Genomic DNA, 25,375 nt, shown 5'->3' on the forward strand with positions numbered 1-25,375 from the left:
TGACGGGCTTGTGCCAGTCTTTGCAGTTCAATCTTTAAATCCTCATATTGTGTCATCTTTTCCAGTTGTTTCTCTTCAATCCTGCTGTCACCTGGGATTGCAACATCAACAATCCATACTTTGTTTTTTAACACTATTGTGAGATCAGGGGTCTTGTGCTCCAAAACTCTGTCAATCTGAATTTGGAAGTCCCAGAGTAGTTTGACGTATTCATTTTCTGTAAGTTTTTCAGGCTTGTGATCCCACCAATTCTTTGTCACAGGCAGATGGTATTTGTGGCACAAATTCCAATAAATCATTTGAGCAATGTTGTTAAGTCTCTCCTTGTAGTCTGTCTGCGCAATCTTCTTGCAGCAGCTGAGGATGTGATCTACTGTTTCATCTGCTTCCTTGCAGAGTCTACACTTGGGATCTGTCATCAACACTTGAGATCTGTCATCAATTCCTGATCATTGACCAAGGTAGCTCAAGCTTCTGGGTGTTGAAGTCCAAAACACCAGAGGGTTAGAGTATGGGAATCACTTTTCTTGCCAAAGGGATGCGAAGCAATGATCCTGCTAGTCTTTAAAGATATTCAAAGGAACACTTTCTCATTATTCTACCACCATCATTTGTTGAGGATGCAGAATAAATGTCTGCTCCCAAATTGTCATCAACTTTTCAATTCTGGCTTTGATGGCATTAGTTCGAATAGCTTGTTCTTGGGCTGCCAAAATCAGGCCCTTTGCCTCCTTTTTCAAAGTCCCATTTGTGTGCCACAACCATGTTTTTTTATTTGTCAATTTGGCTCTCAATTTGGCTCTCAATAAGTTGGAGTTTATTGGAAGGCACAGAACGACAAAGAGAAAAGTCTCACAACACCAGAGTAGGCAAAAGAGTCAATCTACAGTCCAAGCGGCTTTTGCACACAGAATGAGGTGGCTACCATCTTCACCACATCAGCAATGTGTTTTGGGCAGGGTTTATCTGAGAACTTTAAACTGAGAAGATTTTTTTTTTCAAACCACTGATTCTCAATGCCCTTTAGAATCCCGATTTTAGCTGAGCAAACATTGGCATTTGGCCCTGTTGGTGGAGTAGACTGAAATCTACCTTCTATTGGAATTGCTTCCAACTAAATGATAATAATAAACTTTATTTATACCCCGCCACCATCTCCCCAAGGGGACTCGGTGTGGCTTACATGAGGCCAAGCCCAGCAATTACAACAATGCAAATAGACAACATAAAAATGCAGCAATAAAATATAATAAAAATAAAAATACAAAAAACAATACAAAGAAAACACACAGTACAATATAAAATCGCAATAATTGAACACAGTGGGCAGGGCCAGTTGCAAAGATTAAAAAGCTTAAAAACACTGGGTGGGATGAGCAATGTAGTGTATCTGGATGGAGGATCAAATGGGGCAAAACAATGGGGTTTAATTGCACTAGAGCAGTGTTTTTCAACCTTCCTAATGCCACGACCTCTTAATACAGTTCCTCATGTGGTGGTGACCCCCAACCATAACATTACTCTCGTTGCTACTTCATAACTGTGATTTTGCTACTGTTATGAATCGTAGTGTAAATATCTGATATCTTCATTCACTGGACCAAATTTGGCACAAATTCCTGCTACATCCAAATTTGAATACTGGTGGGTTCGGGCGTGTTGTGTGCATTTTGTCATTTGGGAGTTGTAAGTCCTGGGATTTAAAGTTCACCTACAAGCAAAGAGGATTCTGAACTCCACCAAGGATGGAGTTGCACCAAACTTGGCACACAGAACTCCCATGACCAACAGAAAATACTGGAAGGGTTTGGTGGGTATTTTGGAGTTGTAGTTCATCTACATCCAGAGAGCACTGTGTACTCAAATAATGATGGATCTGGACCAAACTTGACATGGAAACTCAATATGCCCAAATATGCACACTGGTGGAATTTGGGGGAAATAGACCCTGGCATTTTGGAGTTGTAGTGGCTGGGATTTATAGTTCACCTACAATGACCGAATTGGGCCAAACTCCCCACACAGAACCTCCATGACCAACAGAAAATACTGTGTTTTCTGATGATCTTTGGTGACCACTCTGACACCCTCTCATGACCCCCCCCCCCGGGGTCCCGACCCCCAGGTTGAGAAACACTGCACTAGAGGATAAAATAAAGCACATCCAAGGCCACTTTATGCAGGGTTTGGTTAAGGTCAGAGATTGTTGTTCATTCATTGAAGGCACGCTGGAATAGCCAAGTTTTTAGGCTCTTCCTGAAGACTGCAAGGGTGGGTCCTTGCCTAATTTCTCTGGGGAACGAGTTTCAGAGCTGAGGGGCCACCATAGAGAAGGCCCTCTCCCTCGTTCCCACAAGTCGTGCTTGTGATGGGGGTGGAAGCGAGAGAAGGGCCTCTCCGGAAGATCAAAGGGATCATGTAGGTTCGTAGAAGGAAATGAGGTCATGAAGGTGGGCGGGTTCCAAACCGTTCAGGGCTTTGTAGGTAAGAACCTGTCCCTTGAATTGGGACTGGAAGATAAATGGCAGCCAAGGGAGCTCCTCAAACGGGGGGGGGGGGGGGGGGGGGTAGACTGCTCCCTGCAATTCACACCAGTTAGTAGTCTGGCTGTCGCTCACTGGACCAATTAAAGTTTCTGGGCTGTCTTCAAGGGCAGCCCCATGTAGAGTGCATTGGAAATAGTCCAATCTAATGGTAACTAGGGGTATAAGACTGTAATTGTGATACCACATTGCTCATTTGCCTGACTCGGAGCTTTTTCTCAGCTTCCAATGAAGGGACAGGGGCCATAGCTTTGCATACCATATGTTTTGATTGCAAATGTTCAGTCTGTGGCATGTCTACCACACACAAGGTACTATAAGCATATATTCGGTATGGTAAATGCGCCAAAGATTGAACAGTTGACCATTTGTAAGCAAAGCATATGATATGCAAAGCCATGGCCCCTGTTCCTTTGCTGGAAACTACCTGGAGATGAGAAAACAGAAGTTTTACAAATATTTTCTGTTGTGAGCATCCTGGAGTCCTGTTTTGCATGAAAAATAGGATGTCTGACATTTTTGCATGAACAAGCTCCCATTACGGAAATATACCAGTTTAAGGAAAGGACACATTTATTTATTGATTTATTTATTTACTGTCCTTGTATACCGCCGTTTCTCAGCCAACTGGCGACTCAACGCGGTTTACAACAAAATATACAGTGCACAGTATACAATTTCTGAAATGTATACAATTTCAGTATACATTTCAGTATACATTTCTGCTGAACGTTTCATATCTTTGCTATGAAATTTCAGCAACAATTTGTAAGCTTCAAACATTAAATCATAGTTTCATCTAGATGACAATTTGATAAAGTAACAACTTATCACAACATGTGTATAGCGACTTGGTTATCTGTTTATTTCCTGTTGGTCAGAAAAATCTTGGCTGGAAAGTCAATGTCACCCATCAGTGCTCGTGGGCATCTGATATATTCTGTCCATGGTTGTTTAAGTGGAGTTCCACAAGTATTTATTTGTCATGTCAGATCAACCAGTCAATTATATTACATCACATAGTGGAGTTCCACAAGTATAACCATAAAGACCTCACAACCTCTGAGGAATTGTGTCCAATTGTGTCCAATTCTAGGCACCACAATTCAAGAGAGATATTGACAAGCTGGAATGTGTCCAGAGGAGAGCGACTAAAATGATAAAAGGTCTGGAGAACAAGCCCTATGAGGAGCGGCTTAAGGAGCTGGGCATGTTTAGCCTGAAGAAGAGAAGGCTGAGAGGGGATATGATAGCCATGTATAAATATGTGAGAGGAAGCCACAGGGAGGAGGGAGCAAACTTGTTTTCTGCTTCCCTGGAGACTAGGACGCAGAACAGTGGCTTCAAACTACAAGAGAGGAGATTCTATCTGAACATGAGGAAGAACTTCCTGACTGTGAGAGCCGTTCAGCAGTGGAACTCTCTGCCCTGGAGTGTGGTGGAGGCTCCTTCTTTGGAAGCTTTTAAACAGAGGCTGGATGGCCATCTGTCAGGGGTGATTTGAATGCAATGTTCCTGCTTCTTGGCAGAATGGGGTTGGACTGGATGGCCCATGAGGTCTCTTCCAACTCTTTGATTCTATGATTCTTTGATGCGTGCCATAGATGCAGATGAAACGTCAGGAGAGAATGCTTCTGGAACATGGCCATACAGCCCAAAAAACTTACAACAGCCCAGTAATTCCAGCCATGAACGCCTTCGACAATACATAAAGTGCAATTGTTAATTATGAATGGAGTGCTACATATTTGACTTTAGCCCAATGCTTCCCAAACTCTAGCCTTCCAGGTATTTTGAATTTCAGCTCCCAGATTTCCTGATCATTGGCTAAGTTAGCTCAAGCTTCTGGGTGTTGAAGTCCAAAACATCAAAAGGTTAGAGTATGGGAATAACTTTTCTTGCCAAAGGGATGCAAAGCAATGATCCTGCTAGTCTTTAAAGATATTCAAAGGAAGACGTTCTCACTATTCTATCACCATCATTTGTTGAGGATGCAGAATAAATATCTCCTCCCAAATTGTGGAAGGATCGGTTGGTTTCCCCAAGAGGTAAAATGTTTTTATTTAGACAGGTCTTTGCCTCTTATTCAGGTAGACGTTTGATAGAAGGGTGTTTTTTTTGGGTATGCTATGCTTCTATCCTTCTGTTTTAATATGTTTTAAATAGCATTTTAATTTAGTTTTGTTAATACAATTTTTATTTAATGCATTTCGTATAACTTTTGGATCACAGGGGCTCTAGCTGTACTTTTGTTTAATTTTTATATTACTATAATTATGTATTCGTAATTAGGGACTTAGTCTTTGTAAAATTTGCTTGCAGCCAATTTATCTTCTGTGGGGGAAAAATACAATTTTCAGTACAGAAAATTGTATTTTTTTAGATCTACCACACATCAATTTTGCATACAGGAAGTCCCCAATTACAGAATTTTTCTGTGTAGGGAACAGCTTTTATATGCAAGAAATAATATTTATGTGCAGGAATATTCTCTCCTGTGTAGAAAATGCTGTTCCTGAGCAAAACAACCACATGTGAATTTTGTGTAGAGTAAGTTCTAAAAAGGAAAGCTTAGAGAAGACAATTATGCTGGGGAAAATGAAAGGAAAAAGGAAGAGGGGCCGACCAAGGGAGAGATGGATGGATGGCATCCTTGAAGTGACTGGATTGACCTTGAAAGAGCTGGGGGTGGTGACGGCCGACAGGGAGCTCTGGCACGGGCTGGTCCATGAGGTCATGAAGAGTTGGAAACGACTGAACGAATGAACAACAAACAAGTTCGGAATTGTGAGAATTCTCATTATTCCATGCGTAAAAGAATCCCACACCTTGTGTGACTGTGTAGCAGAACAGACAACTCCACATCTGTATGCTTGTCCACTATGCCCTGCCTCATGTACGGAGGAAGAATTCTTGGAGGCTACAGATAATGCTGTTGCTGTTCTCCGTTTTTGTTCAAAAGATATTTAGCCACCTGCACTCCTATTTTTTTATCAGTTTTATACTAATTTATGTAATGCTTTTGATATGAAATAAATAAATATGGCATTTTCCCATTAGAGTTTTTCAACGCCCCAAAAATATCTTTGAGGATTATTTTGAATAGTTTTGAATTTTCTTTTTCTCCTAAATTTCTTTCTTTTTCCTCATAAAAGAGAAGGTGCGATGAAGTTCATGATCAAGGACTGGCAATCACAGATAACGAAATTGGATTATGATTTTAATTAAGAGATGCATTGGTTTGTATTGATGGCCCAATACTGTGTACTGTATATGTGTTTTATGCTTTTAATCTGAATATTGTTGTTTCTAAGTGTTGTAAACCGCAATGAGTCGCCGATTTAGGCTGAGATATTAGCGGTATACAAGTGTACTAAATAAATAAATAAATAAATAAATAAGGTTAATAAGAGTCAAAGAGTTTATCTGAACTATGATGAACTTGTTAGGAAGAACTTAATGGTAAGAGATGTTCAAAAATGGAATGGACTATTTTGAACGATAATGGTTGCTCCATCCAAATGAGATTAGATGAACACCTGACTGGGAAGCTTTAGCTGTAAAATCCTACACTGATAAGGGACTGTATTATTGGACTATATATCTTGGGGTTATTTTCAGCTCTACAGGCCAATGAAAAACAGCTTATCCAGGATTCTTGAAACTTCTCTGCAACCTGTAGTTAGATGAGATGTTGGATTAAATCAAGGATGAAGACTCATGTCATGAGAGACCATGGTCTCCAAATGAACATGGATCCAGAAACTCTCAGAGTACACAACGTTTCCATAACATACACTGCCTTCTTGGGAGATATCCAGAGGCAAAGAATATATCCCTGATGCCTCAAATCTAAGGAACACAGTGAACTGGCCATGGATTAAGTAAACACAGACTCAGAGAGGTTGAACCTCAGAGTTACAACAAACAAACTTTCATCTCTCAAGACATTCTCTCCAGAATTCCTCATTTACCTTCAGAAATATTCTTCTGCATCAGGTCTTTTGTGTCTTAGCTTTGTCTAAACCCATCAGGGAGAACTGAAGATCAAACAGAAAAGTGATGGGTTTGATTTTGCATGAAGTCACTGTTTGTGGATTTGGGAGATGTCATAATGCCCCCAGGAGTGAAACCTTGGGACTCTTGAGGTGTCGCCAAATTTTTGTTATAAAATAAAAGTGACAGCAGTCACATATAAGCCAATCTAGAGAGAGTTGAAAGTTTCACTTTGAAGTTGAAGCAAATCTATGGGGGATGGGGAGGGGAATGGTAGAAAGGAACTCAAAGAGAAATTCAAGGAAGAAATGAAAGTATTGTTCATTTGGTTCACTTGTAACATGAGGATAAGGCCAGATTTCATGAGACATCAGGAAGGAAGGAAAGACACCTCTTTCGAGGTAAGCAAGAACTGAACATCTTCGCCGCTCTCTCCAAAAGGACACCATTTCTAATTTTTGGCTGGTCTAAGAGCAAAGTGATCCAGTTGGTTGATGATACAATACAACTTTGGCTCTGTTTGACTCTGTTCCTCTTCAATATTTAGATGTTCTTAACATTGAAGATATGTCAGAAGGAAAGCTAGAATGGACCAAGCAATGAACCCTTCAAGATTGTTTTATTCAAACTATAGCTCTTATTTTAATCTGCTTTGCATGATTGCAATAGTGTCTAATAAGTGATGATGGTGGTAAGTAGTGATGATGGTTTGGATTCTATCCGTTAGTCCCACTTAGATTCTTATACTAGTTCCTGACTGGTGAGTCAGTAGGGGTGCATCTACATTGTACATTTAATGCAGTTTGATACCACTTTGACTGCCGTAGATCCATGCGATGGAGTTCTGGAAATGGAAACCACCCTGAGTCCCTACGGGGAGATAGGATGGGTTATAATTAAAGTTGTTGTTGTTGTTAGTTAGTTAGTTACCAGCCCCCTTTGGCCAAGAAGGCTTAAGGCCTTGCTAGACTACAACTTCCAGGATTCAATACCACTGAGCCATGGCAGTTAGTGGTATCAAACAATATTCATTGTACAATGTAGATACACTCAAAGTAAGTTAATCACACTTAAATCAAGAAATAGTTTTCTTAGATCTACAGAGACACTTGCTGGAACACCTCAGCAAGTGAGAGTTCAAAAGTGGCAGGCTCAAACCCAGCACCTCAATCCATGGGTGATACCAGATGAGAGACTCTCCCCTGGGCACACAGAAGATTGGGTGACATGGAAGGCGCTGAACAGACTGTGTTCTGGCACCACGAGATGCAGAGCCAATCTTAAGAAATGGGGCTACAAAGTTGAATCCATGACATGCGAGTGTGGAGAAGAGCAAACCACTGACCACCTGCTGCAATGCAACCTGAGCCCTGCCACATGCACGATGGAGGACCTTCTTGCGGCAACACCAGAGGCACTCCAAGTGGCCAGATCCTGGTCAAAGGACATTTAATCAACTACCAAGTTTGCAAAATTTGTGTAGTCTTTTTTTTATCTGTTTGTTTGTTTTGTTCGGTTAGAAATGTAATAGAATGTTCTGGTTGCAGATGACACGATAAATAAATAAATAACTGATTCAGTTCAGACAATGAAGCAGCAGCTGATCTTAACTGGTAGTGCTGAAGACTCTAGGGCAGTGCTTCTCAACCTGGGGTCCCCAGATGTTTTTGGCCTTCAACTCCCAGAAATCCTTACAGCTGGTAAACTGGCTGGGATTTCTGGGAGTTGTAGGCCAAAAACATCTGGGGACCCCAGGTTGAGAAGCACTGCTCTAAGGTGAACTCATAGAGTGAGTGCAACCTTCTTCTCCTGCTCCTAGGAGCACAGATCAGACACAACTTCATTGACTGAGTTGCTTCCCCCTTATGTTACTCCCTACCAACAATAGAAGCAGGCCTTCATAGCTGCTTGGGTTATAGTAGAGTTTAGATAGGGTGCAAAGGGCTATGGAATGCCTATCCATAAAGAAAATACATTTGCGTAAGTTACACAGAGATATAAACATTTCCCAGCACCCTTAGTCAAGGAAGAAATTGGCTTTTGAGGATTCCTTCCTCTGAAATATAGCCTTCAGCACCCAACAAAATTTCCTATCCAAGTACTAGCCAGGGCTGACCCTGCTTAGCTTCCAATACAGGTGCTTCCTGGTGCTTTTGGGCATACAGATAACATTTTTAGAGCAAATAATCCCACTGTGGTGAAGAGGAGACTGTTGCTGCTCACACTGATTGTCTAAAAGAGGAATTTGTAGCAATTATTGCATGTGGTTCCTTTCTACACTTCTGTTTACCATTTTAAAAGAGACCTTGTTTCAACGGTATCCTTAAAATATCAATGCCTAACCAATTGGACAACAAAATAGGCTAGGAAATGTCCCCATTTTCTTTGTTAAGAAAGCAGCTTTATTGGTGATATGACAGAAGTCTCTTGCTTTTGTTCTGTTTGGGTGGGGGCAGGGGGGGGGAGAACCTCACAAAACGAAACTCCAAAACAAACACAGACGTATAAAATAACCATCTTATGCAGAGCTTGATGTGATTCAGAAGAAAGCAGTAAAGCAATGCAATTCTACAGGATTTCGTAATTGAATCCTCCAAGGATAATGACGTTGACCTTCCCATTTGGAAATAAACTAGGCATTCAGCTTATAAGTGCCATTCACATTAATTCTAATTGCCCATACATGGCTCCACAGCACAACAACTGCTGGGAGGACAAGGAACAGGTAAATAATGATTATCATTAGCTTGTTTTACAAACAACATCAACAAAGCACAATAACTGTTTCTTTAACATGCAACATCCAGCTTCCGGATGCCGTTGCGCCAATATTTGCATTTCCATCCAGAGCCCATGGTTCAAAGCATATTATAAGGGTGGACATCACTAATGCAAAGGTCTTCTAGCTCAGAATGGTGCCTTTCAATTACATCCGGCTTCTAAAAATAGGGAGTAAGAAGGAGGCATAGCATGTGTCCAGTTCTGGGCACCACAGTTCAAGAAGAACGTGTCCTGAGAAGGGTATCCAAAAGGATCAAAGATGTGGAAGCCAAGCTCTATGAATGTGCCGTCGCGCCTGGGGGCTATTTTTCTTAATGAAGGAGGCATGGTCTTTCTCCCAGGGGATTGCTTCTTGCCTTCCTATAGGAAACTGGATCTCTCAAAAACCCAAAATGCTGTAAATAACTCAAAATAAGTTTTATTGATCACAAAGAGTCATTTCTTTAAAGCAATAACCTGGAAACTTCAGAGGGGTAAAGGAAAATATAAGTTACAGTCTCAATTAGTCCTGGGTCCAAGGTGTTTGAAGCTGAGAAGTCTCACCAAGTTTCCTCTTTACTCAATGGCTATGAATGCCGGAGCAAACCACAACCCCAGTTCAGATGGCCTATGTTTGAAGACTCAGGATCTTCCTTTGGTGTCAAAAGAACCAGTTTGAAGGCTCTTGAGACTTCCAATGTCGTTCAGGTTGGTCTGAACATGAAGCACAAGTCTCAAGGGTAAAAAACCTCGGAACTGATGCTAAGAGGTAATTTAAATCCGGGTCTTTTAGAGTCAAGTCTCTTACTCATGTCCATAAGGTAAGAACTCTGATGGCAGAATGAAAAGAAAGGAAGCACTCCCCTCCTGCAGGAAGAGGTGGAGCCAAACAGTACTGATTGACAGCTTTAAGTAACCAATCCATGCAACTATACATAAGCAGGGTAAAAAGGGGCAGGATTAAGCATGATACAACAGTTTAAATCTTGCAACTAACAGTTCTATACATAGGTGGGGCTACTCGCGCCGTCACAATGAAGAGCATTTTAGGGAGTTGGGTATGTTTAGCTTGGAGAAGGGAAGGTTGGGAGGGTAAATGAAAGCCATGTTTCAGTACCTGAAAGGATTCCACATTGAGGAGCGGGGAATCTTATTTTCTGTTGCTCTAAAGACTAGAGCACAGAGCAGTCGATTCAAAATGCAGGAAAAAGTATTCCACCTAAACATTAGGAAGACAGCAAATCCTAGTATTTCTTTGGATGGAAACAAGTCAGCTGAAGTGGGAATTTAATGCTACAATTATAGAGTGCAAAAGGGTTACTGGTAACTGTATTTGGTTAGAAATGGTAGCCTCCCATTTCATACGGCAAATGGATCCTAAGTAGCAATCTCCATAACATTTCACTCTGAAATATTAAAAACCCCCGAAACCATTGCACTCTGAAATGAAACCCCTGTAGTTCCACGCTATTCAGATATGCATTTAAATCCAAGGCTCCTCATAGTAAAGAAATGTCTAATGCAATACAGATTCAAGAAAGGATTGGATACCTGACTCCATTACAGTGGACTCAGGAACAGAAGTGACCTTCAATTCCACAGATCTGTTCTTGGTATCATTTGATTTTCCTTTTTCAAAGCCAGGATGGGACAGCTCTCTGAAAAATAAAACCAAGAATCATGTCATACTGTATGCATTTGGACACCAGATATAAGCAATTACAGTTTTAATTATCCTCCCCAACCCTTAAACAAATGAATAATTTCAGCATTTCAATTCTGACTCTGCAGTAATATTGGGTTTTGCATTCAGGTTTTGAGCACTATTGATACACTCTCCTTTATCAAGGGAAATGTTGTGAAGATGTATGTGTTTTTTTTTCTGCAAATAAAAAACTACAACAACAAACCACCACTGTTCTGTATTTTTGCACAGAAAACACTTGCATGAAAACTATGTGTGTGTTTTTAAATATGTGAGAGGAAGCCACAGGGAGGAGGGAGCAAGCTTGTTTTCTGCTTCCTTGGAGACTAGGACACGGAACAATGGCTTCAAACTACAAGAGAGGAAATTCCATCTGAACACGAGGAAGAACTTCCTGACTGTGAGAGCTGTTCAGCAGTGGAACTCTCTGCCCTGGAGTGTGGTGGAGGCTCCTTCTTTGGAAGCTTTTAAACAGAGGCTGGATGGCCATCTGTCAGGGGTGATTTGAATGCAATATTCCTGCTTCTTGGCAGGGGGTTGGACTGGATGGCCCATGAGGTCTCTTCCAACTCTTTGATTCTATGATTCTATGAAATGCAAGAATCTGTGTTTGTGTGAATTACAGACCTTTCATTCCATTTGCACAAGAGCTACACATACTGTGTATGGATTCCTTCAGAGAAAATACTAGAAATTTTTCTTCATGTAAACACATTTTTCCAATAAAACAATTGGCCAAAATCCTACACCCCAGTCTACATGCAGTCTATGTTGCAGATTTGCTAATGAATTGCACCAGCATTTGGGCATCAGCGAAAGTGTACCAATGCACATTGGCACTTCTGATGTGTGCTAGGCACTACTGATGCACACTGGCCATTTTTGATACACATCAGGAATTCTGCTGCAAATTAGGCACCTGTGATGCACATTAGATGATTATGATGTGCACTAGGTACTTCCAATGCTCACTGGATATTTCTAATGCACATTAGTCATTTCTGATGCACATTGGGCATTTCCAATGCACAAGAGGTACTTTGTTGTTCATTAGACACTTCTGTTACACAATTCATATTTCCTTGTAATACACTTTAGGAATTTCTAATGCACATCAGGTATTTCTGGTGCACCCTCGATACTTCTTACATATGTCAGATAGCTTTGGTGTGCACTGGGCAATTCTGATGTACACTGGGTACTTTTGATGTATATCAGGAATCTATGATGCACAATGATATATAATGAGCATTTCAGATGCACACTCTGCACTTCTGATGTGAACTGGACACTTCTGTTGCACACTGGGTACTTGTGCACATTAGATAAGTCTGATGCACACAATGTTTTCAATTGGTGTTGGAGATTTCTGATGGACATTAGGCTGTTATGATTTACTTCTAATGCAGGCATTTCTACTTTACGCATTTCTATTGCAAATTGAGATGATGCATGCTGGATAAATCGAATGTATGGCAGACAGCGCTGATGTGCACTGGGCATTTCTGATGTGCACTGGGTACCTCTGATGCACAACAAACATTTTCGACGTACACTGGGTACTTCTGGCATTGGGCAGTTCTGAAGTGTATTGGGTACTTCTATTGTGCTCTGGTGCTTCCTAATCAGTGTCTGGGCCCTCAACTGGTGTGTACTGGACATTCCAATATCAGTCGCTTCACTAGCTACCATCACACAATGGATACCCTAACATTGTAATGGCTTGACAGTCCCTAGGTCTACATAGAAAATGACAAACTGTTCAATTTTTATACAGAAAAGGGCATCGATAAACACATCAATAAACACATTGATAAACACATTGATAAACACATATTTTCCTAGCAGAAGGCAGCGGATGTTATATTTATTCATTTGTTTGAATGCACAAAGAGGAAATAACTTTTTGGTGTAAATACATTTATCCCAACAAAGGCTAGAAATGCAAAGGATGTTTGGGTTGCTCTCCTTTTCCATTTGGGATATGGTTTTTGGATAAAAAAGATTATCAAGTATTCTTCACACCCCTAACCAAAAGTGACAACCATTTCTCTTGGTGACCTTTTTCCCACAGAGGTTAAAACACATACAAAATCAATGCATTAATTGGTTGGAAGGAAGAGATGTACTAAGGACTCCTTTCCTGGAGAAGAAACACACAACCAAATCGCCTGAAGGTCACTTCATGTATCATTTTATTCGTTTTCTGCATGAAACCAAATCTGTACAGAGAGAACCATCAGAAAGCAAAAGTGTCACTATCTTAGCCATTCACATGGACAGTTTAGGAGTATTTTGGATTTTAGAATTCTGGATAAGGGGTGCTCAACCTGTACTAGTCAAAAGTGAGATATCATTATCATCCTCATTTTCCGAACTGAGAAATGCAGAGATCAGCATAAGCTGAGAGCTGTTGGCCCAAGCAGGAGGATTTGACCTTGTTCTAAAAAAGCAGGAGAGACTCATCAGCAGCTGATGGAGAATTAAATGTGAGGCTCCAGCTGTCTGGAGGAACATCCATGCCTTCGAGGAGAAAGCCGTAGATTCTACAACCTAGGAGTGCCTCGGCATTAAGCTTGCCCTAGGATGAGAGACAGTGTCCCTGTCTTCCTGAATCAATCCAAACTCCCTTCTTTATTTTCTCGAGGAATTCTTTTTTATTTAGAAAACAGCAGTTTCCTTGCTCAGATATAATGGGAGTGAGAGGTCTGCTTGTTATCCTTAATAAGGATGAAGTAAGGACACTAGGGCAGGATGGAAGGACGCCACCGAGGTCAAAGGTTTGGCTCAAAAAAAGGCTTTCCTGGGATGAATGATAAAACAGAATGGCAAATGTGTACAACAGGGTCACAAAGATTACCTCTGGCCACAGTGACATCCCAAAGCACATGTCTGTCATTAGTTGCCATCAAGCCAACTTGGACTTATGGTGACCCTATGAATGAGAAAGGTCCAATAGCTCTGGTTATCAGCTGCCTAGTTCAGGACTTACAAACTCAGAGTCATGGCTTCCTTGGTTTAATCAGTCCACTTATATTACAGTCTTTTTTTACTTTTCTACTGCCGTTGGGATCTGTGGCTCATCCACACTACATAATTCTAGTGGTATAGTGTCTAAAGCAAGGGAAGAAATGCTACCCCTCTATTCTGCCTTGGTTAGACCACACCTGGAATACCGTGTCCAGTTCCAGGCACCGTAACTGAAGGGAGATGTTGACAAGCTGGAATGTGTCCAGAGGAGGGCAACTCAAATGATCAAGGTTCTGGAGAACAAGCCCTATGAGGAGCAGCTGAAAGACCTGGGCATGTTTATCCTGCAGAAGAGAAGGCTGAGTGGAGACATGATAGCCATGTATAAATATGTGAGGGGAAGTCAAAGGGAGGAGGGAGCAAGCTTGTTTTCTGCTGCCCTGGAGACTAGGACTTGTAGCAATGGCTTCAATCTACAAAGAAAGGAGATTTCACCTGAACATGAGGAAGAACTTCCTGACTGTGAGAGATTTTCAGCAGTGGAACTCTCTGCCCCAGGTGTGGTGGAGGCTCCTTCTTTGGAGACTTTTAAACAGAGGTTGGATGTCCATCTATCGGGGGTGCTTTGAATGCGATTTTCCTGTTTCCTGGCAGAGGGTTGGACTGAATGACCCACGAGGTCTCAAACTCAATGATTCTATGATTCTACAAATCCACCTTACATTCCATGTTTATGCCTAATGGATTCCTAGGACTGGTAGTTTAGGGAAGGCCATTTCTGATACTCAGCCATAAGACTCAATTTGTCTTACCAAACTACAAACCCCAGGATTCCATAGGGTAGAACCATGGCAGCTAAAGTGAATTTGTAGCACTAGGCTTATATAGTACAGATGGGACCATGGAGTCAAACTTTTAAAGAGCAAGGTTGCATCTTGCTCTTTAGTTAAGATTTCTCTCTTACTTTCCACACTAGAAAATATATTCTGTCTGATTGTACTTGAATCACAAGCTGTAAGCAATTGTGGCTGATAGTTAATGCTTCACAATTAATGATATCACCAGGAGCCCCCAGTGGCACAATAGGTTAAACCTTTCTGTCGCCAGGACTGAAGACCGACAGGTCACAGGTTTGAATCCGGGGAGAGCGTGGATGAGCTCCCTTTGTCAGCTCTGCTCCCCATGCAGGGACATGAGAGAAGCTTCCCACAAGGATGGTAAAACATCAAAACATCCGGGCGTCGCCTGGGCAACATCCTTTCAGACAGCCAATTCTCTCACATCAAAAGTGACTTACAGTTTCTCAATTCGCTCCTGACCATAAATATCACAGAGTACAAGAAGTAAACTTCAAAATCAGCAGAAACTTGTGTGTGGTGAAACCGGGATAAGCTTCCATATCTTAGAATGGAACAGGATTGCAGAGTCAGAACTTTGGGTTCAAAAATATTTATTGAAGTAAAAGAAATACCTTCTTGATAGAAAAGGTTTTGGTGCTAACTAGCTTACTAAATCTCATCTTCAAACTACATTCATTCTGCAGTGTAGATACACTAAAGAGGTAACAGGGTAAAAAGTAAAAAAAATCCCTGCAGCTACATTTTGCCTAAAGACAGAGGCAAAATATGTCCACACTGGAAGGAAGAAAAGGTAGAAGACTGGAAAATGGCAAATGGCCACATGCCCAAGCCGAGGGCAATAAAACTTAAAGAGGAAGTTCCCTCACAAAATTCAATTCCTGTATCATCAAAGCGGGGAGGGGACTGTGGCTTGCAGGAGCAGTAAATACAAAGCCCTTTTGGGAAACATGGATGGTAAAGTAGGGAAAGGAATCCCTCGGCTTTGCTCTCACACCAGAAGTGACTTGTAGTTGGGTTGTTGTAGGTTTTTTTGGACTTGTAGTTTCTCAAGTCACTCCTGACATGAAAAAGACTGTTTACCTGATCTGAGCAAAGCTGGGGAGGGTGAAGAGGTTTGCCTCCCTCCTCCAGGAAAATAAGCAAGTCCCAAAATAATCCCAGCCGGGACTATTTTGGGGGGAGGAGTTAGGCCTGTATTATAGCTTCAGTATCCTCCCTGCGGTTTTCCCGCCATGCCCGCCCAATAACAGTATTTTCATGTGGTTGCACTAGTGAGCCGGGTAGGAATTTTTCCCCAGGGTTCTGGGTTTTTTTTGCCTACCTTATACTGTTATAGCATTGATCGGGTGTTCGTGGTATACAATTTGGCGGATAAGGTTAACTGAGGGATAATATTATATATTCTCGGTGTGCACCCAAGGCACTCCCTTGTCTGATTCAGGGTTTTGTACCAAAATTAATAAGGGCACCTGGGTTCAAGAATTTCAATTGTCACAATTCCATAGGTTAAACAAAAATCTTACCTCAAGTCCTTGAGGAAGATAACTCTATACTATTTGCCTTTAGGGTTACCCAGATATAATTACAACCGGGAACCGGGTGCTTCGCCCTTATAGCCGAGGGGTAGTCCGGGGATGGACACCACCTCGGCTTTATTGTTATAACAAATTAGCTACAAACAGAATCATATGGTAACTTTGAATAAAGTCGCCCAATTTAAACCCCAACAACATTGTATGTGTTTTTCTTTGGAGGTTGGAGGGCAAAAAGATATCACCATGCCTACGGGTGTATCTACACTGTAGAATGAATGTAGTTGACACTACCTGATCTGCCATGGTTCAATGCTATGGAATCCTGGGATTTGCGGTAAGGTAAACCACCAGCACTTTTTGGCAGGGAAGGCTAAAGATCTTGTGAAACTGCACACTCTAGAATTCCACTGCATTGAGCCATGGCAGATAAAGTAGACCACATCTGGAATATTGTGTCCAATTCTGGGCACCACAATACAAGAGAGATATTGACAAGCTGGACTGTGTCCAGAGGAGGGCGACTAAAATGATCAAGGGTCTGGAGAACAAGCCCTATGAGGAGCGGCTTAAGGAACTGGGCATGTTTAGCCTGAAGAAGATAAGGCTGAGAGGAGATGTGATAGCCATGTATAAATATGTGAGAGGAAGCCACAGGGAGGAGGGAGAAAGCTTGTTTTCTGCTTCCTTGGAGACTAGGATGCAGAACAATGGCTTCAAACTACAAGAGAGGAGATTCCATCTGAACATGAGGAAGAACTTCCTGACTGTGAGAGCCGTTCAGCAGTGGAACTCTCTGCCCCGGAGTGTGGTGGAGGCTCCTTCTTTGGAAGCTTTTAAGCAGAGGCTGGATGGCCATTTGTCAGGGGTGATTTGAATGCAATATTCCTGCTTCTTGGCAGGGGGTTGGACTGGATGGCCCATGAGGTCTCTTCCAACTCTTTGATTCTATGATTCTATGATTCTATAAGTGATGCCAAACTGCATTAATTTTACAGTATATATATGTTTCCCTAGAAGTGAATACTTTGAAGTCCTGCTAGAGTGTGGTACTCAGGAAGAGGTGGAGAAACTCAAACACATGATTATTTTAAAAACAGGGACAAATCCAGTACATTAGATTTTTCCCCCCCAGCAGGCTACTTCTTTCCTCATACAATATAAGGCTTGATTCGCCTTTTAAAAGCATCACATAAAGGCAGTGCTTAAAAAAACACTTTTCCTTCCCGCCTTTCCTTGTCGTGAACCGTGAAGTCCAGACCTCGAGCCTCATAGGCTAATGGAAAATCTAATGCTGAGCAGCTGTACATTTTTAATGCAAAACCGGGGAGGGACAGTGGGAATATATAGGCAACATATGGTTTTATGTAATCCTGCTATGAATTTTTAAAAAGAGCCTCCTAATTCATGTCGGACTGAAAGAACTTTTTTAACCTGGTCCTCTGTGGTTAGAGCTCCACTTGTGTGGCGTGTGCGGTACTTTATTGCCGCTGTGTCTGGTATATACACAGAGAGAAAAATGTGCATATGCTGGCTATAGACTTCCCCATACCAACCTGTTGTCTTGTTGGAATTTACTCTTTAAGCAATGGAAACATATCGCCATTGGAGCAATCACGTTCACATCTTGGCACAACTGCGCGATGCTGCCATTTTATTGACGCAAATTCCTGTAATGATACTTCTGTCCAGCCTCGCTACCCACCAATATTTGTCTTCCCAGCTCATAAACCCCGTGTTTACAATGTTGTCTTTCTCTATATATATTGTGCAATTGTTGCTTTTGCTGTCAAGTCAGCTTGGGCACATCTAGAGAGGTCAGAAATGGCAATGTTGGTCTTGAGTGGGATACTCTGGATCGATATTGCTGGAAGCATGCCATAAGCCAACCCAGGAACTGGATAGCAGCTGCATGGCTGAGTGGCAATAGAACCGGTTTGGCACTAATCACCCGGGACAGAATGTTTCTGTTTGCTTAAAGAACCTTCTCTCTGCCAATCTAATGTTTGCAATACCCACCAGGCACTAAAATAGAGGTGGACACCATTTAGCACCCCAGTGGTGCAGTAGGTTAAACCCCTGTGCCAGCAGGACTAAAGACCGACAGGTCGCAGGTTTGAATCCGGGGAGAGCACGGATGAGCTCCCTCTACTAGCTCCAGCTCCTCATGCGGAGACATGAGAGAAGCCTCCCACAAGGATGATAAAACATCAAAACATCCGGGCATCCCCTGGGCAACATCCTTGCAGACGGCCAATTCTCTCACATCAGAAGCGACTTGCAGTTTCTCAAGTCGCTCCTGACACGACAAAAACAAAACAAAACATTTAGCACCTTGAATTTCAATATCCAGAGCGACAAATTGACATGATACAGCGAGTACAGGGAGCATACAACCTCCTATTATGTCAGCTCCACTAGCTGCCAGTCTGCTACCGAGCATAATTCAAAGTGTTGGCTTCTGCCTATAAAGCCCTAAATGGTTCCGGCCCACCCTACCTGTCCGAACGTATCTTCTCCTATGAACCACCTTGGAGATTAAGAATCTTAAGGGGAAGCCCTACTCTCAGTTCCACCTTCTTCACAGGTGTGACTGGTGGGAACGAGAGACAGGGCCTTCTCAGTGGTGGCCCCTCAGCTGTGGAACTCCCTCCCTCCTAGCCTTCAAAAGGAGAGTAAAAACCTGACTCTGGGAGCAGGCTTTCAGATAAGAAGTGAAATAATATAATAGTTTTGGCCCAGCCTATCTCTGCGATTGCATCTCGTTCTGTGAACTGGCGCGAACTCTAAGATCCACCGGGGAGGCCCTTTTCTCGCTTCCACCTCCATCTCAAGTATGGTTGGTGGGGACGGGAGAGAGGGTCTTCTCAGTGGTGGCACCCTACTTCAGGAACGCCCTCCCTAGGGAGATAAGCCAGGCTCCATCACTTCCCTCTTTTCGTAAGAACTTGAAGACTTGATGGTTTCATCAGGCCTTTGAGAACGACTTGTTATTAGTCCCAACCCCCAGGCATTAGTCAGAACTTGGCCTTGTACTCTGCCCACCACCCCACAGACCTCCGTCATTCCGGGGTAATTGCCCTGGCTGAGACTTTTTTACGGTCCTCTAAATAGGCTCTGGAAATGAGTAGCCCCAGGCCCCTAATATGGCCATTGCTAGTCATTGAACTTTACCCATTCCCCATGTTTTTTTCTTTTCACTAGTCCTGCCCTATGAATTTGCCTGGGCCATTTCTGGAATGTTGGCCCCTGACAGTTCATTTGCACAAAAGAATTGTGAAGGATTGGTTTTAATTTATATGTGTGTGTTGATAAATGTTTATGCCTATCTCTTGCTTATTCTGTATGTGTCTGTATATTTTGTTTACGTGGAAACTGCCCCAAGTTCCAAGTGTGTGTGTGTGCATGCGTGCAATGACTACAGAACGGCCTTGGGCTATGACAGTGGTTCTCAACCTGGGCTCCCCAGATGTTTTTGGCCTACAACTCCCAGAAATCCCAGCCAGTTTACCAGCTGTTAGGATTTCTGGGAGTTGAAGGCCAAAAACATCTAGGAATCTCAGGTTGAGAACCACTGGGCTATGGCTTTTGGATAGCATGATTTTAATATTGTATGTAATTTTAAATGTTTAATATGTATTAATTTTATTCGATTGATTTTAAGCTTAATGTTGTATGTGTTTAAGGCACTGGATAATTGCCATACGTAAGCCACCTTGAGTCCCCTTGGGGTAGAAAAAGGTGGAGTATAAATAGGGTAAATAAAATAATTAATAAATAAAGATAGTGAGGAGGGGAAAAGGAGGAATGGCTCCCTCCTTTCCCCCTCTCTTCTCCAATCTCCTTGGTGCTCTGGACATCATCACTCCAAGCACCAAGCACTATTCAGCTACATTTTTCTGATTGATAAACATTATAAATACCAGATCAAGGGGGCAAAGTAGGTGTGATGGCATCCCCAGGAAAAGTGGAATTGTGGTGTAACAAACCATGGCCGCTTCCTGAGTAAGAAAGAGCACAGCAGATTACATGTGCCTAAAGTCATGGTTTATACCAGAGTTTTAAGGACACTCCAGAGTAAGCTGACTTATTTAAGTCAGGTTCAAGGCCATGTTAAATTGAATCAGCTTTGTGCATTGTACAATTGCCACAAATCTGATTCTGCTCCCCTTTAGGGTATAGCGTCAGTGAAGATCAGTGTTTCTCAACCAGGGGGTTGGAACCCCTGAGGGTGGGTCACAAGGGGGTGTCAGAGGGGTCACGAAAGATCATCAGAAAGTACAGTATTGTCTGTTGCCCATGGGGGTTCTGTGTGGGAAGTTTGGCCCAATTCTATCGTTGGTGGCGTTCAGAATGCTCTTTGATTGTAAGTGAACTATAAATCCCAGCAACTACAACTCCCAAATGTCAAAGTCTATTTTCTCCAAGCTCCACCAGTGTTCACAATTAGACATATTGAGTATCTGTGCCAAGTTTGGTCCAGATCCATCATTGTTTGAGTCTACAGTGCTCTCTGGATGCAGGTGAACTACAACTCCGAAACTCAAGGTCAATGCCCACCACACTCTTCCAGTCTTTTCTGTCGGTTGGTCATGGGAGTTCTGTGTGCCAAGTTTGGATCAATTCCATCATTGGTGGAGTTCAGAATGCTCTTTGATTGTAGGTGAACTATAAATCCCAGCAACTATAACTCCCAAATGACAAGCCCAATCTCCTCAAACCTACTAGTATTCAAATTTGGGTGTATCGGGTATTTGTGCCAAATTCGGTCTGGTGAATGAAATTTGCATTACTTTTCATATCAGAAGACAAACTACAGTTAACAAGTAGCAACCAAAATAATTTTATGGTTGTGGGTCACCACAACATGAGGAATACTATTAAAGGGTCGTGGCATTAGGAAGGTTGAGAAGGTTGAAGATACAGCCTTGGGCTTATGGTGATCCAAGAGCTCCATTCATCAACGGCCCTGTTCAGGCCCTGCAAAGTCAGTGCCATAGCTTCTGTGATCAACTCAATGCATCTGCAATGCAGTATCCTTCTTTTCCTACTGCCTTTACCAAGCATTGTTATCTTCCCCAATGGGTCACATTGTCTCATGATCCAAATTGGAAAAGAATATAAGAGTTTTGGCAAGGTTTTATGGGGGGAAAAAAGAAAGAAAACAAACTAGAACACAATGCTCACCCATCCCTAGCTGGCAGTGTTAAATACCACTTTCCTTTGTCACTTGCAATTCCACTGCCAATCAATTTGATGTGGCAACCTCCTAACTCTACTACTTCATGCTCTCTCTCCACTGTTCATGCTCTGACAAACGGCTGTTGGACAAACCTTCTTCAGCATGCTTAAGCTGGGTTTTGGGATTGCTGCTGTATTTTACACTAATGAGAGTCCAGGTTTTGCATTGGAGGAACATAAATCTTGAAGAATGAATACATTGTGGAGATTATGCAAATCTGCATTTGCAAGAGGTATATCATTTAAACTGCATAAATTTCAAGAAGAACAAAGGGGCAAGGCTCACATCAAAGCTTGAGCTCTCCCTATATTGAGAGAAAGGCGGGATAAAAATGGAGTACGTAAATAAAAACACAATAATGCATTAGCACTGACGGAAAATCTGAGAAGTTACTCTTTTGTGGTTACATTTACCAAATTCTGGGAATTGCAGACCCAAAAGGTATATTTCATATTTCTATGTTTGACAACTCAAAATGTACAATAACCCCAATTGTCCATCATGGGGAGGTCAATGGATATCACATGCCATTATAGGATAAGGACCATCACCAAAAGTTAGAATCCTGCTTCTATTCCAGTTTGCTATATCTCTGCAATAAAGCTCTAAAATACCTGGGGATAATGTATTGTCGAAGGCTTTCATGGCCAGAATCACTGGGTTGTTGTAGGTTTTTTTGAGCTATATAGCCATGGTCTAGAGGCATTCTCTCCTGACATTTTGCCTGCATCTATGGCAAGCATCCTCAGAGGTACTGAGGTCTGTTGGAACTAGGAAAAAGGGTTTATATATCTGGGGATACTCTAAGCCAGCATTTCTCAATGTGGGGGTTGGGACCCCTGGGAGGGCATGAGGGGGTGTCAGAGAGGTGCCAAATGCCATCAGAAAACACAGTATTTCCTGTAGGTAATGGGGGTTCTGTGTGGGATGTTTGGCCCAATTCTATTGTTGGTGGGGCTCAGAATGCTCTTTGATTGTAGGTGAACTATAAATCCCAGCAACTATGACTCCTAAATGTGAAGGTTTATTTTCCCCAAACTCCACTGGTGTTCACATTTGGGCATATGGAGTATTCGTGCCAAGTTTGGTCCACAGTGCTCTCTGGATGTTGGTGAACTACAACTCCAAAACACAAGGTCAATGTCCATCAAACCCTTGGATATGGGAGTTCTGTTGCCAAGTTTGGTTCAATTTAATCATTGGTGTAGTACAGAATGCTCTTTGATTGCAGGTGAACTATAAAGTCCAGCAACTACAACTCCCAAATTACAAAATCAACCCCCCCTCCCAAATCTTGGTCATATTGGGTATTTGTGCCAAATTTGGTCCAGTGAATGAAAATATATCTTGCATTGTATATATATCTTGAATTGTAATATAGTTATATTACAATTCATAACAGTAGCAAAATTACAGTTATGAAGTAGTAAATTAAAATAGTTTTTATGGCTGGGGGTCACCACAACATGAGGAACTGTATAAAGTGGTTGCTGCAACAGGAAGGTTGAGAACCACTACTCTAAGCAAAATTAGTTGCTTCAGGCCTTGGTTGCTATAAGAGAAACCTAGAATCCTGCAGCAAAAAGACGGCGATGCTTTCTTAGCTGTGGAACTTCTGCTGCATTATTTACTGTCAATACTTTATCTTAGAGCCATGATATGTGCCAGTTTAGGTACTGAATAAAATCTTGGGGCAGTGCAGAAGATGGCATTTAGGGGAGCAGTCAGCACAAGCAAACACCCAAACGAAACCAAGCATGTGGACTTGCATCTCTAGTGGAAAAGGTGCCTTTAAGAAAACATATTTCAAGGGCTGGCACCTACTGAAGTGCCTGTCCGTGGCAGTTAGCTTCAGAACATGCACACTGAGTGGCATGAAAGGAAGACAGACAGGAACGAACAACCCACTGGGACTGGGTTTATTTTTAGAGGAGGAAAAAGCTTCTCAAGTCGGTGTTTAATAAATAAGTAACGGAGACAACCTGAAAAGGAGGCATCGGCATTGGCTGCCGCATGATCCAGCTTCTTAACTATGCATCTGAAATGCACTGGATCTTGCATCTTGTTCGCTGTTTACACAGGAAACAGTCCTTTGCTTTTCATGCAACTGGAAGTGGATGCTGGAGTCTGGGATTGACCCCTTTGTAAAGGCCTTATGTATCCAAGGAGCACACTGAAAATGGTGGGGCAGGGGCATAATCTATTGGTTTATGAGAAAGGAAAAACAAACAAACCAATTCCCTAGACTTTAGCTCAACCGTCTACATTAGAATTCCAGGACTTTGTAATACATCTTTGTTGCTATTTGCAGTCTATTCCAGGTTAAAATTCAGGCTTCAAAGGAGTTCTCTAAGGTGCTGAATCCTGTCTCCTAGTAAAGGTGCAGCACCTTGGAGAGCTCTTTTGAAAGTTATTCAAAACCCCGACTGGAATCATTAATTCAGGAACTGCAAAACCTTTTACCACCAGATAATACCAGTCTAAATGCCAGGGTAATAATTTTCTAATGAAGAGGACTAGGATGTTAGTAAGTTTTGTTAGGATAGAGCTGTGTAATCTGATTTAATATACTGTAGGAACACCATATTATAGTGATTTAGGTGTTGGACTGCAACTCTGGAAAGCAGGGTTCAAATCTCTGCTTGGTCATGAAGACTCACTGAGTGACCTTGGGAAGGTTACACATTCTTCTCCATGGAAAGCCCTATGATAGGTTTGTGTTAGGATGCATCATGGTCACCCATGACAAAAGATCAGGTGAGAGTTTGAGGATTTATACAGCAAGCATAGAGACATCTTTCCTGAGTCTTTCTCATCTGTCTCCACAAATTTGCAGCTAAGTACAAGGCTACATATTTGCCTCCTTTGCATCCATGCTAATCTATTGAATGTTTGGCCAAACAACATCAGAGTGTGATGAGGATGGCAACAGTCATCATTAAGGAGAAAAAACAGACAAGGTAGAAGGGGCTACAATAATTTGCTTTTACACTTATCTCTCTCTGCATAATGACTCTTGAATTAACCATGGTTCATATCAAAATTCTAAATTTTGGCCCCCAAATTTGCCTACGAGTTATGCATAAAGTATGTGTGTGTGTGTGTGTGTGAATTAACAATCAAAGAGTATTCTGAACTCCACCAATGATGGAATTGAACCAGACCTGGCACACAGAACTCCCATGACCAACAGAAAACACTAGAAGGGTTTGGTGGGCATTGACCTTGAGTTTGGTAGTTGTAGTTCACCTACATTCAAAGAGCATTATGCACTCAAACAATGATGAATCTGGACCAAACTTGATACGAATATTCCATATGCCCAAATATGAACACAAATGGAATTTGGGGAAAATAGACCTTGACATTTGGGAGTTGCAGTTACTGGGATTTATAGCTCACCTACAATCAAAGAGCATTCTGAATACTACCAATGATGGAATTGGTACAAATTGGGTAAACTTCCCACACAGAACCCCCATGACCAACAGAAAATGTTTAATGCCATCCAATCCAACTCCCTTCACCAAGGCAAGAAAACATAATCAAAGCCCTCCTGACAAAGAGCCATCCAGCTATAGATGCAGATCGATAGGATATGATCCACACACACACAGATATAGTCTCATAGATTTGAAAGGGTCCCCTAAAGAAGGACAATAATATGTTGCATGTTCCAGAGTGGGCAAACCAGACAATCTCCACATCAACACTGACAAAGAAACAGTAAAAAAATACTGTTTACTCACAAGCAGAAAGAAATTACA

At 41.9% G+C, this 25,375-nt stretch overlaps 1 protein-coding gene across 12 annotated transcripts in view; it reads right to left on the bottom strand.

Annotated features, from left to right (window-relative positions):
• TENM4 (teneurin transmembrane protein 4) overlaps nucleotides 1–25,375 on the bottom strand; it is an 892,306-nt gene that overhangs the window by 607,215 nt on the left and 259,716 nt on the right. For all 12 annotated transcript variants that reach the window (XM_067466483.1, XM_067466479.1, XM_067466482.1 and 9 more), the window contains exon 2: nucleotides 10,851–10,957. The gene's annotated coding sequence lies outside the window, so the exon portion shown is untranslated. The remainder of the gene's footprint in view (nucleotides 1–10,850; nucleotides 10,958–25,375) is intronic.

This window comes from Anolis sagrei, chromosome 3 (genome assembly GCF_037176765.1).
Source record: "Anolis sagrei isolate rAnoSag1 chromosome 3, rAnoSag1.mat, whole genome shotgun sequence".
NCBI classification, from domain to species: Eukaryota; Metazoa; Chordata; class Lepidosauria; order Squamata; family Dactyloidae; genus Anolis; species Anolis sagrei.